Genomic DNA, 19,080 nt, shown 5'->3' with positions numbered 1-19,080 from the left:
AATCAATCACGCACAATTTTTTCCCCTCCACTCCAATCCTGTACACCAGAGGTAGGCAAACTACAGCCCACAGGCCACATCTGGCCCGCGGGACCCTCCTGCTCGATCCCTGAGCTCCTGGCCCGGGAGGTTAGCCCCCGGCCCCTCCCCTGCTGTTCCCCCTCCCCCACGGCCTTAGCTCGCTCTGCTGCCTGCACCATGCTCTGGACGGCGGGGCTGCAAGCTCCTGGGGAAGTGCAGCTGCAGAGCTGGGGCCTGACCCAGTGTTCTGTGCTGCGCAGTGGCGTGGCTGGCTCCAGCCAGGCAGCGCGGCTGCCTGTCCTGGTGCTCTGGGCAGCGCAGCTGTAGCACCACCAGCCACTAGTGCTCCAGGCAGTGCAGTAAGGGGGCAGGGAGTGCGGGGGAGGGGTGGAGAGAGGGCAGGGGAGTTCAGGGTGGTGGTTGGGGGCAGGGGTGTAGATAGGGGTCGGGGCGGTCAAAGGGCAGGGAACAGGGGGCTTGAAGGGGGCGGGGTCTCCAGGGGGCAGTCAGGAAGGAGAGTGGGGGTTGGATGGGGTGGCAGGGGGCAGTCAGGGTCAGTGGTTCGGGGGGCAGTCAGGGGACAGGGAGAAGGAGTGGTTGGATGGGGCAGGGGTCCTGTGGGGGCAGTCAGGAAGGAGAGGAGGGGTTGGATGGGGTGGCAGGGGGCTGTCAGGGGACAGGGAACAGGGGAGGTTGGATGGGGCAGAAGTCCCGGGGGCAGGCTGTCAGGGGGCGAGAAGCAGGAGGGGCCGGATAGGGGTTGGGGCCAGGCCACACCTGACTGTTTGGGGAGGCACAGCCTTCCCTAACCGGCCCTCCATACAATTTTGGAAACTCGATGCAGCCCTCAGGCCAACAAGTTTGCCGGCCCCTGCTGTACACCCAACCCTTGGCTGTCTCTTCTGTGCCGTGTCTTCAAGAAGCGCAACCCAGAATCTTCCCCTTAATTTTCACTCAGTACTTACTCAGGCAAAGCTTCCATTAATATCAATAGGGATTTTTTGGGAGTAGGAATATCAGGATTCCTAATTAATAATAAATATAATATAATTTATTACCTATCTGTTATAGTGCTTTTCATTAGTAGATATCAAAGTTCTTTACATAGGACATCCGTATCATTATTCCCATATTACAGATGGGGAAACTGAGGCACATATAGATAATGTGAGTCATCCAACATCATCCCGCAGGCCTGTGGCAGAGCTGGGGAGAGAACTCAGCCCTAGTCCAGTGCTCTATCTATGATGTGTTAATTTCACAAACTGTCAAGTATTAAAATAACATAGTTCACAGAAGTGAAAGAAGGAAAACAGGAGTTGTATCAGTGATTCCATCATCTTGTCCTTGCAAGGAGTAGTCCCTCAAGAAAATAGAATCAAATAATAAATTGATACTATTCTTGATCTCAGCCAAAAGATTTAAATAGTTAGTGCCAAGGATTGAATTTAGGATAATAGGATTTTTAGAAATTATATGGAAAAGACCATTAAGAACATGTAATCCATCTCCTGGGACCTGTTCTTTTTCCTGCCAACACAGAATTTATTTATTATCAATAGTTCATATTAGTCCCTGACCATGTAATAAATTTTAGGAGTAATGTAAATGTGCATGTAGTACTGCAGTGTGCCATCAACATGAACGAAGAGTTCTTAGGGTTCTGTCATCACTCAGTATAATTGATTTTAAGAGTCTAAACCTGGAGACCTGATGCACAAAATAAAGAAATGTGAATAACTTAGCTGACAGGTGTCTCAGAAGATCTACATACTAGATAGTGAAGAGTTGTATAAAAATAGTTCTAAGTGAATTTCCCGGACAACCTTTATAAAGGAATGCACTGTCAAGATTCACAAATTTGATACAGGGGAAAACAAGAATAATGTTAAGCGTTAAATAAGGCCGTAAGCTCCTCTGGACAGGAGTTGCCTTTTTTGTGTCCTGTGCAGCACTAAGTACATTGGTGGCACTGAATAATAATTTAACAAGGGTTGACTATGTCTTTGGGCATACTAGCAACAAGAGGTGAATTCTTGGCCCCAGTGAAGTCAATTGGAAAACTCCTATGGGATCAGGATTTCACCCAAGGTATTAAATACACAAGGGGACTTAGGGTCATCATTGCAATGCCTACTGTTAGGCACCCTGCCACCTAATGGAATCCACAGTCCCGAATTAGGCATCCAGGCTTCCTGTACGATGCTAGGGGAGTTAGGCACCTAAGAATGAGATCCACAAAAGCCAGCAAACTGAGCAGGGAGACTTTTAAGCTAGCTGGTAGGTAATGCCAAGAAAAGTGTGTGGCTGTGACCCTAACAACATCCCAGTGAAAGAGAGTCAGGGGCTCATTGGTACCTGGCAGTGAGTTTCATCAGGCCTGACCAGTTCAGCTACCTCAATTCATTAATGTCATAAACTATATCTGACATGTGTCTTGTAAGGTATAATTGGAAAATTAATAATGCACTGATCACACTGGTCTACAATTTTTGAGACGTCGTCTGCTTCAGAGATAAAATGTGCTATTTATTATGTATTTTGATGTGCTGAATTCAAATATGACAATTAAAACAACTGATTGGCTACTGTTTCTAAGTTATTTAAGTTTTGACATTTTATGTCTATGTATATTGTGTAGATAGTAGAGTTTTAATCATAAATTGTAAACCTAGGTCTTTTCATGTGTTTATGGTTGCTTTACATGATAATATTTCACCTGTCCTGTTTATGTAACACTTTAAAAATCAGCAAAAGGGTTATATAACTAAATTTTATCATGACACAAAAGGCAAAAAACTATTATGTACGTAGTTTAGTCCTATTCAGTGTCTACTCGGCGCTTCTTGGCTTGTCTCTTGTATTCATTAAATGGAGCATCTCTTGTCACTGTCCAGCAATAGTCTGCAAGCATTGATGGGCTCCATTTGCCCTGATAGCGTTTCTCCATTGTTGCAATGTCCTGGTGAAATCGCTCGCCATGCTTGTCGCTCACTGCTCCGCAGTTTGGTGGAAAAAAATCTAGATGAGAGTGCAAAAAATGTATCTTTAGTGACATGTTGCAACCAAGGCTTTTGTATGCCTTGAGGAGGTTTTCCACCAACAACGTGTAGTTGTCTGCCTTGTTGTTTCCGAGAAAATTTATTGCCACTAACTGGAAGGCTTTCCAGGCCGTCTTTTCCTTGCCACGCAGTGCATGGTCAAATGCATCATCTCGAAGAAGTTCACAAATCTGAGGACCAACAAAGACACCTTCCTTTATCTTAGCTTCACTTAACCTTGGAAATTTTCCATGGAGGTACTTGAAAGCTGCTTGTGTTTTGTCAATGGCCTTGACAAAGTTCTTCATCAGACCCAGCTTGATGTGTAAGAGTGGTAACAAAATCTTCCTTGATTCAACAAGTGGTGGATGCTGAACACTTTTCCTCCCAGGCTCCAATGACTGTCGGAGTGGCCAATCTTTCTTGATGTAGTGGGAATCTCTTGCACGACTATCCCGTTCGCAGAGAAAACAGCAGTACTTTGTGTATCCAGTCTGCAGACCAAGCAAGAGAGCAACAACCTTCAAATCGCCACAAAGCTGCCACTGATGTTGGTCATAGTTTATGCACCTCAAAAGTTGTTTCATGTTGTTATAGGTTTCCTTCATATGGACTGCATGACCAACTGGAATTGATGGCAAAACATTGCCATTATGCAGTAAAACAGCTTTAAGACTCGTCTTCGATGAATCAATGAACAGTCTCCACTCATCTGGATCATGAACGATGTTGAGGGCTGCCATCACACCATCAATGTTGTTGCAGGCTACAAGATCACCTTCCATGAAGAAGAATGGGACAAGATCCTTTTGACGGTCACGGAACATGGAAACCCTAACATCACCTGCCAGGAGATTCCACTGCTGTAGTCTGGAGCCCAACAGCTCTGCCTTACTCTTGGGTAGTTCCAAATCCCTGACAAGGTCATTCAGTTCACCTTGTGTTATGAGGTGTGCTTCAGAGCAGGAGGATGGGAGAAAATGTGGGTCCTGTGACATTGATGGTTCAGGACCAGAAGTTTCATCCTCTTCCTCTTCCTCGTCTGACTCAAGTGAGAATGATTCTGGTGCATCAGAAACCGGCAATCCTTCTCTGTGGGGTACTGGGCATATAGCTGATGGAATGTTTGGATAATACACAGTCCACTTTGACTTCTTTGACACACCTTTCCCAACTGGAGGCACCATGCAGAAGTAACAATTGCTGGTATGATCTGTTGGCTCTCTCCAAATCATTGGCACTGCAAAAGGCATAGATTTCCTTTTCCTGTTCAACCACTGGCAAAGATTAGTTGCACAAGTGTTGCAGCATATGTGTGGGGCCCACCTCTTGTCCTGATCTCCAATTTTGCAGCCAAAATAAAGGTGATAGGCTTTCTTAACCATAGTGGTTATACTGCGCTTTTGTGATGCAAAAGTCACTTCACCACAAACATAGCAGAAGTTATCTGCACTGTTCACACAAGTACGAGGCATCTCTGCTCACTTTGGCTAATCAGAAATGTGTCCCTTTGCAAAATCAAACACTGACAAATAAGAGAGCACGACACTGTATGATTTCTAGAGCTGATATAGGGCAATTTGTTCAGCAGAGTGATGTAAGCTTCATTATGATTGCACCATCCATGACTTCTAGGAATAACATGATGCAATTCATATCATGTATGACGCAATACCAGCTTCAGATTGCATCATTCATTGTTTTGCCTAAAAAGCAAGTACTGTCCAAACCCCGTCATAGATTTATTCATAGATCCAGTCAAAGATGTATTTTAGTCATTTCTGGTTTAAATTGAGATCCCTTCCCTTTATAACTCACGTATCCTCCGCTATTCCCAAGTCAAGGGTCGTATATACTGACCCAATAGCATACCTTGAAAACTAGAGCCAATCAACAATTTTAAGCATCATTTTCGTTCTCAGTGACCCAGAATTAGTAAAGTTTGACTACATTTATTTCAGAAGCATTTTGCCTGTAGAGCAGTGTCATTAATATTCTTGTGAGGTGTGTGCAGGGTAAACACCTAAGGGACCATACAAATATGTAGGAAATGTGGAACACAAATGTGTTTACCAGACAAGTCTGGGGTTTGGGTAAACAGGTTTCTCCCAGGCAACAGGCAAGCCAATGCCTCCAGCCAGGTGTCATCAGAATCGATTAGCAACCACGTGTCAAGAGGCCATTCATTTGCATTGGAGAGGGAGGAACAAATCAATTTGCATTTTAGCAAACACCAGCAGGGGAAGAAACCAGCATGGGACTTGTTTTACCGCCAGACTCCATGTCTCTTTCCTCACAGCTTGAATGAACTTCATTTTGGGGACGGGGAGTATCCTTCTTCACTGGGCTATAAAAGAGGGGGCAAAGAACCCTGAGTTATCTTTCACCTAGGAAGACAAAGGGGAACCAGCTCCTATACTTTTAGGGAAGGTCCTGACTAACAGACAGTCAGCTACACTGACCTAAAAGTGATTGGTGAGAGAAACCTTCTTAAACAAAGGCTGTACCTGGCTAGATCAATTTTTAGACTTTTAGAAGAGTGTTTTTCACTGTTATTAGCTTGTAACCATCTCCTACCTTTATTTTTTACTTGGCATTTCTTAATCTATGTTAGTAAATTTGTTCTGTTTTAGTCTAAACCAAACCAGTGCTGTATTTGAATTGAAGTGATTGTTAACTCCAGTTAATGTGGCAAGCTGCTAGGTATTTGTTGTGTTGCATGCGGGCCGGATAAAGCACAACAACCAATATGATTGCAAGCAGAATCATTTATTGTGTACAATGCATCATATTATATAGGCTTCTCCATATTAGCAAACGTCAGACACACCAACATTACATTGCTGCTGATTGGTTCTTTGTCCGATACACACGCTTTTCACATGCATGGCCCTTTGCTCACTGATTCCCCATTTCCCATGCAATCCATCTGATTATGGTCCTGTTTATCACCTTGAAACCGATCCCAGCTAGGCCACCTGGCGTCTACCTCCTCTGGGCTAGCTCCCAACTTTCTCACAACAACTTTATCTAATCCCTCTGTTCTTGATGTGCTGCTGTTGTAACTTTCCACCAAGGCAGCATAGGGATGATGCATCCCCACATCTCCCCCTCTTTTCTTAAAGAGACATCCAACAAACCTCTCCAAACTTCATTGCAAAAGGCATACAAAACAGGGCAAGCAAATAAAAAAACAAAAAACAACTCCCAACGCAATTATTTCCATATGGAGAAAAAAAAATAACCCAAGTGGGCTAGCCAAAGCCATTAAGCCAGTCCCACAAAGGATTATAATCATGCATAAGCTTATACATATTATCCTGCAATTATTAAAGCAACGCATATATAAAATGCAAATAATCAAATAAATTCATATAACACATACCTTCAAAATTCTTACAACCATGTCCTTGCTTTCCAAAACTATCGATATGCAAATTCAAATCACCATTCCAAATATCCTTCTGAGTATTTAAAATTCTCATGCTTGTGTTCACTTACTCCTTCTTTCCACTACACCCTCAAAAGTTTCCAACCTGTTTTCCAATCTCTCTGTCTGTTGCCTGCCCGCCTGGGCCTGATCCTTTTTCTCGCTGAATCGTCCCTATTTCCCACCGTGGGGGCTACATTCTCATGCATATAACTTTAATTACAGCATCTGCTTTCCGCCTATCTTATTTAGTATTGGCTACATCTAGTATCAAGCAGCCTGCAGCTGCCAGTAATCAGCACATAACACAAAAAATTACAAAAATCTAGTAAGGCTAACAAAAGCACTTTACATAAAGGTACTTTGGGTCACATAGGCCCAAAGCCATTCTCCCGAGTTACCTAGATTTATGCCTAGTAACACCAACAACTCCCCCCTTTGAGAATACTCAACAAACTTTTGGCTGAGTTTTCTCAAACTTTGAGGACAAAAAGCAATTAAGCTCTAGGGAGCTGGGGTTAGTAATGAAGGGGTAATTAGTTCCATATCCATCCTCCCCATGGACCCGGCAGGATTCGGTATGTGAGAGCCCTCACCCCCCTAACCGGTCCACATGCTGGGGAGGGGCACTGTAAATATTCACCCCTCCACCCAGACAGTGTCCAGGTATGTCTCTATAACCCCAGATCAGATGGTACTCCTGATGTATTAGTAAGGGCAGTGGGCCATCCTGGTGCTCAAGATCACTCCGAATGGCCATCAGCTGGTCATTCAGGATTTTAAACGTACTAGCTCCCACTGCAATGCCTTCCCAGCCTCAGTAATAGCCCATACCATCTCTGCCAGTAGCCTCTGGGTCATAAAACTAATGGCGGAAATGACATGTAACTCACCAACTCCAGCCTGTACTTGGATTAGCGGAGCTCCAACAATAAGAAACTGGATAAGGGCAATATCATTTACAATCCAATTAGGGAGGGCAATACATACTAAAGAATTTATCCAAAACACAGGGCGCAACCTGTAAAATAAACCCCAAAATCCAATCAATACCACATTTCTCAGCAGGAGTCCCAAATTTCTTCCTGCCAGTGTACAATTCTTTGTTTCTTCACCAGGGTCAGTTCTTAATGTCCTTTTAGTCAGGAATTCCTGGACTTTGGCAATGTCAATGATGTGAGTGTTTTTTCTTCTTTTCCACCACCGTCGTGGTTCAGCTTCTACGGGGGAGATTACCAGGACATCATCCTGTAGTGGTTTTGCTTCTTTCAAAAGAATCCAATGACACAATGGGGGCTGCCAGTGGACAAGGGAGAGGTTAACCAGCACGTCACCTTGTCCTTTTTTCCTGCTGTCCAGAAGCACATTAGAGCTAAAAAAGGAAATAGGCTAATCATCAGTAGAAGAATTCTTCTGATGTGAAGGGGTCTTTTTGCAGTGAGAATCATGGGGTCAAGCAGTCAGTCTCCTGGTTCCAAGGAGTGGCAGGGCTGCTAGGATCTTTGGGCAGCTCTTCCATACCTGTAAGAAGAGACAGCTAACACATTCCGTTAGTGCCTGGCAGGGTTTTGCAGCTCTCATAGCTTTTTGGGCTCCGTCAAGCCCCCCTTTTTCTTGGCTGTCCGCCAAGTCTTAGCTGTAAGTGGTGTCCTTGACCGGGGCCAGAAAGAATGAGCTTTCTTTGGTTAACTCATTCTGTTCTTTTTCCTTCCCTCCTTGGCTTCTTTTAATCTGTGCATCCTGTGTCAGGACACCCAGCTGTTGCAGCTCATACCGGAGAAGCATAACGGTTTTCCCGGCATTGTCCCAGGCTTAGACCAGCCAGCGTAGGATGCCTTCTCCAGGTTCCTGCCAAAACAACTTACTTGCTTGTAGGTCCGAACGACCTCCGGGGCCACGGCACGAGCCTCTGCCTGCGCCGTGCACTCCAACGTCTTCCCGTCCAGGGCTCGCTTCCAGCGGAGCACCTTCTCATCCTGGGCCCGAAGGGTGGTTAGGAGGAGCCTCCCCAGCTACCCCTCTTTTCTTAATAAGTGAGTCAGTGCATCAGGGGAGATTCTTTCCCCCTGTCGGTCCATAATGTGCAATAAAAACTTCTGTATTATCTTTTCTTCAGCTGATGCAGCGGTACTCATACTTAATTTACAGCCGCTCACCTGTGAGCTCAAACACGCCTCTCTCGGACGTCCAGGAGCTGCTTCTACCGCAGTACCTCCTGCCGCGGCTGTAACCCCCGCGTTTCTTTTCAAGCACCGACGAACGATCCGACTTGTTCGAATCGCATCACGTCGGGGTCACCATTTGTTGCGTTGCATGCGGGCCGGATAAAGCACAACAACCAATATGATTGCAAGCAGAATCATTTATTGTGTACAATGCATCATATTATATAGGCTTCTCCATATTAGCAAACGTCAGACACACCAACATTACATTGCTGCTGATTGGTTCTTTGTCCGATACACACGCTTTTCACATGCATGGCCCTTTGCTCACTGATTCCCCAATTCCCATGCAATCCATCTGATTATGGTCCTGTTTATCACCTTGAAACCGATCCCAGCTAGGCCACCTGGCGTCTGCCTCCTCCGGGCTAGCTCCCAACTTTCTCACAACAACTTTATCTAATCCCTCTGTTCTTGATGTGCTGCTGTTGTAACTTTCCACCAAGGCAGCATAGGGATGATGCATCCCCACAGGTATTGACTCTTTAAAGGAGCAAACAAAAATCATTATTCCTGTGAATGGTCCAGGAAGGGGCTGGACATTGCAGAGCACACAGTTTGGGGAAAATTCGGGACTGGATGAGCGTTGGAGTCACTTGGCTGGTAGTAACCAAGGCTGGTAGATAACCGAGTGTGGCTGGGGTGTGACAAGAATGCTGCTGGAATCAGAATGCTGAGTCAGAGCTGCTTAACTCACAGACACTCCATGCATGCTTGTCTGTTGGCTGTTGGTGTCCAGGCTTTGAGCTGCAGCAGAGCATTTAAGGTACCCAGGTTTAAAGGGCAGGTGGTGACACAACCCCTCAGTGGTATAGATTGCATCCCAGAATGTGACAATGGCCTAAGCACCATTTCTCAAAAGGAGTTAAGACCAGGTAGATGCCTATCATGGCAGGGGAGATACCATGATCATGAAGGTGGTTTTCCCAGGGTGAGGCTCATCCATTGCACTGCGGGTGTGCTGACCCCTGCGATTTCCCCAAATGCGGGAAACTCGACTGCATAATTTGTGGTAGTGGGGGACTGCGTTCGCGCTCTCCCCTGGAAAAAAAAAATGCTAGGAGTGTGTGGATATAGACAATTCAGATTCAATTCCCTCTGCTGGATGAGGATCAGAAGAGTGCCCTAATCACTGAACTATGGGCTATTCAGGGGTGGGTCGCTCTCAATCTCTCCTGTTGATACTGTTCGACTTTGTATAAATATTTGAATAGTCATTGCAACAGGGATTTGAAATTAGATCTCCTACATCCAAGGTGAGTGCTGCTGTTGTTATTTGTATTACCGTAGCACCTAGGAGCCCCAGTCATGGACTCATTGTGCTAGGAGTTGTACAAATACAGAACAAAACCACAGCCCCTACCCTAAGGAGCTTACAGGCTAAGCATGAGACAAGAGACAACAGATAGATACAGACAGACAGGACAGTACAAGGAAACAATGAGACAATAGTGGTGACAGGCAGTGATAACAGCATACCAGCAGCCTAACCATTCTCAAGTAAGGAGGGACTGAAGGAAAACAATGAGGTAGCTTTGTGATATTTACAGGAAGTGCCTCCCAAGTTGGAAGGGCAGCATCTGAGAAAGCACAAAGGTATTTGAGTGAAAATTTAACATGTGAGCAGAGGAGGCTTATATCATGGGCTGATCAGAGGTGAGCATCAACAACTGGAGAGTGAATGAGAGACGGTAGGTAGGGTGGGGATTGTAATCTCAAAGCTAGAGATAAACAAATGCTAAGTGTTATAAATATAGTTTTAAAAATATGTATTTAAAATATTACATTAAAAAAACCCTTACCCCTTGGTCTGAATACCCCATCTTCTATATGTCTACCTTTTAGATTTTAAACTCTTTAGGGAAAGGGCTATCATTTATTTTTGACAGCCTTGAACATGCTATAATAATTATGCTTCATGCTGAAGGTTAGACATTTTTGCTTTGAAAAAAGTATCTTAAAAGTATATTTAAATAGTCAAAACTAAGCTTTTCAGTTAACATTATTGTTTCATTTTGTGTGCAGACCAAAGAAGATAGCAATGCAGTGCTATACAAAGCAAAGATAAGAAACTATTATTATATCTTAAGAACATGTAAAGTCTGTGGGAAAAAATATAAATTCACTGATTTCATTGTCCCTGCCCTTTTGCCCTTGAATAGGTACACCACTTTTATAAGAGTCTTTATATTTTCTCTCTTTCATGTCTTTGTTGTGAAACTCTATGGATTTTTGCCACCTTCTCCATATGATCTTAACCAGCTTTTAGAACAACATAGAACAATTTAGTACAGGAAGTTAATAAAGTAATAGGTCCAGTTGAAATTACAGGGGGATCTTCAGTAGGGAGACTAATTACCTGAGATGGAAGGTGGTTTGGGTATTGGGGGTTTTCCAACTCATTTTTTAAGAAAAGTACAGTAGAACCTCAGAGTTATGAACACCTCGGGAATGGAGGTTGTCCGTAACTCTGAAATGTTCGTAACTCTGAACAAAATGTTGGTTGTTCTTTCACTGACTTAATACAGCTTTGAAACTTTACTATGCAGAAGAAAAATGCTGCTTTTAACCATCTTAATTTAAATGAAAGAAGTCCAGAAACAGTTTCTTAAACTTGTCAAATCTCTTTTTTTTAAACGTTCTCTTTACTTTTTCTGTAATTTACATTTAATGCAGTACTGTAGTGTACTTGGGTTTTTTTTGTTTGTTTGTTTTTTGTTTTTTGTTTTTGGTCTCTGTTGCTGCCTGATTGCATACTTCTGGTTCCAAATGAGGTGTGTGGTTGACTAGTCAGTTCGTAACTCTGGTGTTCATAATTCTGAGGTTCTACTGTACTTATGGGCCCCAATCAAACAAATCACTTACACATATATGTAACTTCAAGTACGTGAGTAGGCCCATTGGAGTCAATGCATTACTCGTGTGCCTGAAGTTACACACATGTTAAAATTTACTTTGCTTGTATAAATTTGTAAGTAGTTTGCTGTGCCAATTGCTTCCAAAGCTATTTGATATTTACTTGATTTTTTATTGTGGAATAGTAAATGCTGGGTCAATGAGTCAACGGGTGCTTAAAGTGGTTTGCTGGATTGAGACCATAGCCAAAATATTAATGAATTTATCCTCCCAATCTCTCCTATTTGGGGAAGTAGTATTACCCTAATTTTACAGCATGGGGACTGAGTCATAGAAGCTATGTCTACACTGCAACCTTCTTTCAGTGGTGTTTAGAACCCCTTTGCCTCCCCCCACAGCTAGCACAGGTATGAGTAGCAGTGTAGATAGACAGTGAGACACCACTTAGGCTAGTAAAGGCTCTCTGAACCCTGTGGATATATTCCCAATGTGGCTGGCTGCATGCCCAAGCAGTGCCTCCCATGTCTATACTGTTGTTTTTAGCAGTGCAGAGTCTCGCTGCCTCCTAGCTGCTGGAGACTCTGCACTGCTAAAAACAACAGTATAGACATGGGAGGCACTGCTTGGGCATGCAGCCAGCCACGTTGGGGATATATCCACAGGGTTCAGGGAGCCTTTACTAGCCTAAGTGGTGTCTCACTGTCTGTCTACACTGCTGCTCATATCTGTGCTAGCGGAAACTTTCACCATTGCAGAGAGCTGCCTGGGTCTTTCCCCGCCACAGGGAAAGACTCTAGCGACAGGGAAGTGTTATGGTGTGAGGGGAAGGGGTATGTTACATATTAGTGGATGGGGTGCTTTGGGTGTGGGGGTTGTCACACACTCAGGGATGGGGTGCTATGGGTGCGTGAGGGGGGAGTCACACATTCCTGGATGGGAGCGATGGGTGTTTGGGGATGTCACACCCTTGTGGATGGGGAGCTATGGGTGTATGGGGTCACAGATTCCTGGATAGGTGATATGGGGGTGGGTGGGGGTCACACAGGGGATGGGTGCTGTTAGGGTTCCCAGCTGTCTGGTTTTTTATCAGAACACCCGGTCGAAAGGGACCCTGGCGACTCTGGAAAGCACTGCTGACCGGGCTGTTAAAAGTCCAGTTGGCGTGGGGGTGGTAGACTCCCTACCTGGCTCCACACGGCTCCTGGGAAGCGTTGACATGTCTCTTGACTCCTAGGCAGAGAGATGGCCACGGGGGCTCTGTGCGCTGCCCCTGCCCTGAGGGCCGGCTCCACAGCTCCCATTGGCCAGGAACCATGGCCAATTGGAGCTGCAGGGGCAGCTTCTGCAGGCAGAGGCAGTGTGCAGAGCTGCCTGGCCATGCCTCCATCTAGGAGCCAGAGGGACACATCACTGCTTCTGGGGAGCTACCCGAGGTAAGTGCTGCCCAGAGCCTGCACCCAAAACTCCCTCCCACACGCCAACCCCTTGCCCCAGCCCTGAGCCCCGTCCCGCACCCAAACTCCCAGTCCCTCCTGAAGCCGGCACCGCACATCCCCTCCCGTGCCTCAATCCCCTGCCTCAGCCCTGAGCTCCCTCCCACACTCCGAGCCCCCTCCTGCACCCCTCATCCCTAGCCCCATCCCAGAGCCTGCACCCCCAGCTGGAGCCCTCACCCCGTCCCACACCCCAACCTCCTGCCTTAGTCTGGTGAAAATGAGTGAGTGAGAGTGCGGGGGTGAGCAAGCAACAGAGGGAGGGGGGGATGGATTGAGCCACGGGCGGGGCCTCAGAGCAGGCCTTGGGAAAGGGGTGGGGCAGGGGCGGGGCAAGGGTGTTCAGTTTTGTGCTATTAGAAAGTTGGCAACCTGATGGTGCTGTGGGTGTGTGTGGGGGGGGGAGGAGTTCACACAGGGGATGGGCACTATGGGGGTGGGTGGAGGTCATACTCCCAGGATGGGTCCAATGGAGGTGAGTGGGTCACACAGGAGATGGATGTTGTCACACTCCCAGGATGGGTGCTGTGAGAGTGTGAGAAGGGTCACACAGAGAATGGGTGCTATGGGAGTGGGGGGAGGGTCACCAAGGGGATGGATGCTGTGGGGGTGAGGTCACCCGGGGGTGGGTGCTATGGGGAGGATCACACTCCTGGGATGGGTGCTATGGTGGGTCACACAGGGGATGAGTGCTGGGGGGGGTCACACAGGGGATGGATGCTGTGTGGGGTTCACACGGGATGGGTGTTATGGGGTGGGGAGTGTCACACAGGGGATGGGTGCTGTGGCAGTGGTGGTGTCACACAGAGGATGGATACTGTGGGGGTCACACAGGGGATGGGTGCTGTGTGGGGCTCACACAAGGGATAGGTGTTATGGAGGCTGAGGGATTCACACAGAGGATGGGTGCGGTGGGGGTGAGGGAGTCACACAAGGATGGGTGCTGTGGGGGTGAGGGGGTCATACAGGGGATGGGTGCTGTGGGGTGGGGGTCACACAAGGGGTGGGTGTTATGGGTGAGGGGGTCACACAGGGGATGGGTGTTGTGGGGGTGAGGGGATCACACAGGGGATGGGTGTTGTGGGGGCGGGGGTCACACAGAGGATGGGTGCTGTGGGGGTGGGAGTCACACAAGGAATGGGTGTTATGGGGCAGGGCTCACACAGGGGTTGGGTGTTATGGGGGTCACACAGGGGATGGGTGCTGTGATGTCAGAGGGTCACACAGAGGATGGGTGCTGTGATGTCAGAGGGTCACACAGAGGATGGGTGCTGTATGGGTGAGGGGGTGTGTAGTGAGGCGGCCCCTGAGAGAGAGGAACCAGAACAGCCACCTCAGTGGGCGGAGCCTCCTCATGGGGCGGAGCCACCGCCGCCTGTTCCCGCCCCCCGGAAGTCAAGGGGCGGGACAGGAAGTATAAAAGCCCGGCCTCAACACTCAGTTGGAGCCCAGCGGCCGGAGAGGACGGACGCTCCTGTTCAGGCTCCAGCCAGACCGAGCCTGCCCAGAGCCAGGTACCCTGACGCGGACGGACCGAGCCTCCCTCGAGCAAGGTACCCGAACGTGGACCAACCAAGCCTCCCTCGAGCCAGGTACCCTGAGGTGGACTGGCCGAGCCTGCCCCGAGCCCGGTACCCCGAGGAGCTGCCCGAGCGTTCCCGTGACCCGAGTCCGGAGGAACAACCCGACCTAGAGAGCCCTCAGCACGACGAGGAGCCCATGGTGTGGGACCCCGCTGCAGAGCCCAGCGAGGAGCAGGTACCCATGGAGGGGGAGATGGAGTGTAGCCCGGGGGTAGCCGACCCCTGTCCGGCTGAGGGCACTGACGTGCCCATGTCAGTGTGTTTTGGCCAGGATCCCCACTGACTGCAGCGGATCCACGCCGCTGCTAGGGCCCCGGGCTGGGACACAGTGGAGTGGGTGGGCCTGTGTCCCCCCTGCCACCCCACTCACGGGTGGCAGACTCCCCCTCCTACCAGCGGTCAGGCAGAGAAGCCTGCACTTACCTGCTGTGGCTCAGTGCCTAACACAAGGACCTGAGCCCCGGTATTGTTGTGACTGCTCAGCTCCTGCTACAAGGACCTGAGCCTTGGACTATTGTTTATTGCCCCACCCTGGGGCTTACTGACTATTGTTGCTCAGCTCCTGAGACAAGGACCTGAGCCCTGAACTATTATTATTGCTCAGCTCCTGATGCAAGGACCTGAGCCCTGAACTGTTTTTGATACTCAGCTCCTGAGACAAGGACCTGAGCCCTGAACTATTATTATTGCCCCACCCTGGGGCTTACTGACTATTGTTGCTCAGCTCCTGAGACAAGGACCTGAGCCCCTGGGACTATTGTTTGTTGCCCCACCCTGGGGCTTACTGACTATTGTTGCTCAGCTCCTGAGACAAGGACCTGAGCCTTGGACTATTGTTTATTGCCCCACCCTGGGGCTTACTGACTATTGTTGCTCAGCTCCTGAGACAAGGACCTGAGCCCCTGGGACTATTATTATTGCTCAGCTCCTGATGCAAGGACCTGAGCCCTGAACTGTTTTTGATACTCAGCTCCTGAGACAAGGACCTGAGCCCTGAACTATTATTATTGCTCAGCTCCTGATGCAAGGACCTGAGCCCTGAACTGTTATTGATACTCAGCTCCTGATGCAAGGACCTGAGCCCTGAACTGTTATTATTACTCAGCTCCTGATGCAAGGACCTGAGCCCTGAACTGGTGTTGATACTCAGCTCCTGCTGTAAGGAGCTGAGCCTAGAACGGCTGTGTTTGGTGCCCCGCCCTGATTAAGGGCCGGGGCTTAGCTTGTTAACTTTGTGTTACTACTCAGCTTGCAGGGGGATCTGAGCTCCCTGGATTCGTGGGTGCTGCCCCGCCCTGAGCTAGGGCTTGGGGCTTACTGACTTTGTAACTGCTCAGCTCCGGCTGCCAGGACCGGAGCTTAGACCTAGTGTCTGCTGTCCCGCCCTGACTGAGGGCTGGGACTCATTGCAGTAACTGTGTGCCTTCTGTTCCGCCCCTGCTTGAGGGGCAGAACCCCAAAAACCTTCAGAACCCGGAGACTGATTGGGGCCGTGTAGTGAGGCAGCCTGGCTCCCAGCGGCCCCTGAGAGGGCACGGCCCAACCTCGGACTATTACACGTGGTGCCTTCTCTGAGGACCTTTTTGCCCAGAATGTGGGCACGAACTCTAGACACCGGGGAAAAGGGGGCGACGGGAGAGAGATCTCCCGCAAGAGAGATGGACCTATCCCAGCTCCTGACCCTCATCACTGAGAGCCAGGAACGACAGCAGGCGGCCCAGGCGCGACACCAACAGGAGCACCAGGCCGCCCACCAGCTACAGCAGCAGCAGCTCGTAGAGCAGCTGGGGGTCCAGCAACGGCAGCTGATTGCGGACCTGGTTACCCAACACCAGGACTTCCAGCAGAAATGTGTCCAGCAGCTTGCAGCGGCCCTAGCCCGACCAGGGGAACCCCTACCCGGGGGCACCGCAGGAGCCCCGCGACCCAGCCCCCCAATTCGGTTGACGAAGATGGGGCCCGAGGATGATCCGGAGGCTTTTCTCATCACCTTTGAGAGGGTGGCTGTCGTCGCGGGCTGGAACCAGGAACAGTGGGCCACCATCCTGGCCCCATATTTAACGGGGACTGCCCAGATGATCTACCGAGGTCTGTCAGTGGAAGCGGCCCAGGACTACAACGCAGTGAAGGCCGCTATTCTGGACGCACTGGACGTGAGCCCCGAGACCTACCGACAACGGTTTAGGAGCCTGTCCTATTCCCCGGGGGCCCGGCCGCGGATGGTGGCTCAGGAACTACGGGAGACCTGCAAAAAGTGGCTACAGCCCGAACGCCGGACACCAGAAGAGCTGATGGAACAAATTGTATTGGAACAATTTGCCCATGTACTTCCGCCGAGGGGAAGATCCTGGGTCCTACGCCACAGGCCGACGACGGTGTCCGCGGCCGTTGCCTTAATGGAGGACTTCCTCGCGGCTGAGGCCCCGTCGGGGTCAGCGGGCCGGGCGGTCCCGGTCCGGCCGGAGCGCCCCAACCCAGAGAAGAGGGGGCCGTCCCCCCGGGCAGCCGTAAGTGCTCCCTCCCGCAGTGTAGAGACCCAGGCCCGGATGGCCGCGCCCTCCGGGAGACCCCCACGGACCCCGATGCCCACAGTCAGAGGTCACAGCCGGAACCCCCCCGGTGGTGACCCCGGAGCTCCGTCGCGGACGGAGCGAGCCACCCTGGGACCCTGTTTCTCCTGCGGGAAGTACGGCCATTTGCAGCGAGCTTGCCCTGAACGGGAGTGTGCATTTGGCCAAGTCTACTCGGGGGAAGGCCGTGCCCGACGCCCGCAAGGGGCCAAGATCACCGTGCCCGTCGTCATTGAGGGACGCCAGGCGGTGGCCCTCCTCGACTCCGGCTGTGGCCAAACGCTGGTCTGCCAGGCCGTAGGCCCGCCAGCGGACGACCACCTTGAGAAGATCCCACTGCAGTGTATCCACGGGGATATACGACCCTACCCCAGCGCCCAGACCCAACTGACTATTGATGGGGTCACCCGACGGATGACGGTGGGGCTTGCACCCCGGCTGGCCTACCCGGTGATCCTGGGGCGGGATTGGCCCGATTTCACCACCGTCTTACGCCGCCACCTCGAGGGTAGCCCGCAGGCCATGCCGGCATGGGGAGGTGAGGCACCAGAGACCGGGGAGGACGAGAGGGAAACCCCCGTCCCTACCAGTCCCACGAGAGGACGGGAAGACCCTCCCCGAGAGGGACGAGAGGATCCCTCGGCACCCACAGAGTTTTGCCGGGACCAACGGGCTGATCCCACCCTCGCGCGGACCTATGAGCAGCTGGCCTCGGTGGATGGGACTATTCTCGACCCCCAGCGAGCGGCTCAGTGGCCACACTTTGAGCTGCGGCAAGAGCGCCTTTACCGCGTGGAGAAAGACCCCCGCACCGGGGACATCCGGACACAGCTCCTCGTGCCGCGATGTCACCGCCGGGCCGTCATGAAACTGGCCCATGACGTCCCAGCGGCGGGGCACCTCGGGCACGACAAAACGCTGGCCCGGATCCTGGGGCGCTTCTTCTGGCCCGGGGTGTACCAAGAAGTAAAGGACTATTGCAATTCGTGTCCAGGATGCCAGTTGGCCGCGCCCGCCCAGACTCCGAAGGCACCGTTGGTGCCGATGCCTATAATCGAAACCCCCTTTGAACGCGTGGCTGTGGACCTGGTGGGGCCCCTCCCGAAGAGCAGCGCGGGGTTCCAGTATATTTTAGTCATGATGGACTATGCCACCAGGTTCCCCGAAGCCATTCCTCTTCGGAACATCTCAGCCCGCACCATTGCCATGGAACTGGTGAAGGTCTTCGCCCGCGTCGGCCTACCCCGGGAGCTCCTCACGGACCAAGGGACCAATTTCACGTCCCGGCTGCTCAAGCAAGTTTGCGAAATCATGGGGGTCAAGCAACTCCGCACCTCCGTCTATCATCCCCAGACCGATGGATTAGTGGAGAGGTTTAACCGGACGCTGAAGGGGATGCTGCGTCGGTTTCCCCAAGAGGACCTTCGCCGGTGGGACCAGCTCCTTCCGCCCCTGCTCCTAGCCATACGAGAAGTCCCCCAGGCGTCGACGAAGTTCTCCCCCTTCGAATTATTGTATGGGCGGCGACCCCGGGGCCTCTTGGATCTCATGAGAGAAACCTGGGAACAGGCTCCCTCCCCGGCCCAGGGTCTCTTACAGTATGTGCTTCAGCTTCAGGAGCGCCTGAAGCAGGCGGGGGATCTGGCGCGGGAAAACTTGAAAGCCGCCCAGGACACGCAAGCCCAGACCTATAACCGAGGCGCCCAGACTCGGGACTTCCAACCCGGGGACCGGGTATTACTCCTCCTCCCGTCCAGTGAATCAAAAATCCTGGCCCGGTGGCAAGGGCCATATGAGGTGGTCAGAAAGGTGGGCCCGGTCACGTATGAAATCAATCAGCCGGACCGGAAGAAGAAGATCC

General features: G+C 50.3%; 1 protein-coding gene and 1 non-coding gene across 7 annotated transcripts in view; both read left to right on the top strand.

The window, feature by feature from the left end:
• The window catches only part of CABCOCO1 (ciliary associated calcium binding coiled-coil 1), a 144,356-nt gene that overhangs the window by 45,644 nt on the left and 79,632 nt on the right, over positions 1-19,080 (top strand). The window contains exon 1 of one of the 6 annotated variants that reach the window (XM_039482834.1): positions 10,390-10,408. The exons of the other annotated variants lie outside the window; for them this stretch is intronic. The gene's annotated coding sequence lies outside the window, so the exon portion shown is untranslated. Of the gene's footprint in view, positions 1-10,389; positions 10,409-19,080 lie in introns of those variants that run through there. 6 annotated transcript variants of the gene reach the window in all.
• Positions 9,597-9,761, top strand: LOC120369600. Its single transcript, XR_005583272.1, has one exon. It is a non-coding gene; the product is annotated as a U1 spliceosomal RNA (small nuclear RNA).

This window comes from Mauremys reevesii, linkage group 7, assembly GCF_016161935.1.
Source record: "Mauremys reevesii isolate NIE-2019 linkage group 7, ASM1616193v1, whole genome shotgun sequence".
Taxonomy (NCBI): domain Eukaryota; kingdom Metazoa; phylum Chordata; order Testudines; family Geoemydidae; genus Mauremys; species Mauremys reevesii.
Note: the sequence above shows the minus strand (reverse complement) of the source record. Positions and strands in the feature narration are given on the sequence as shown.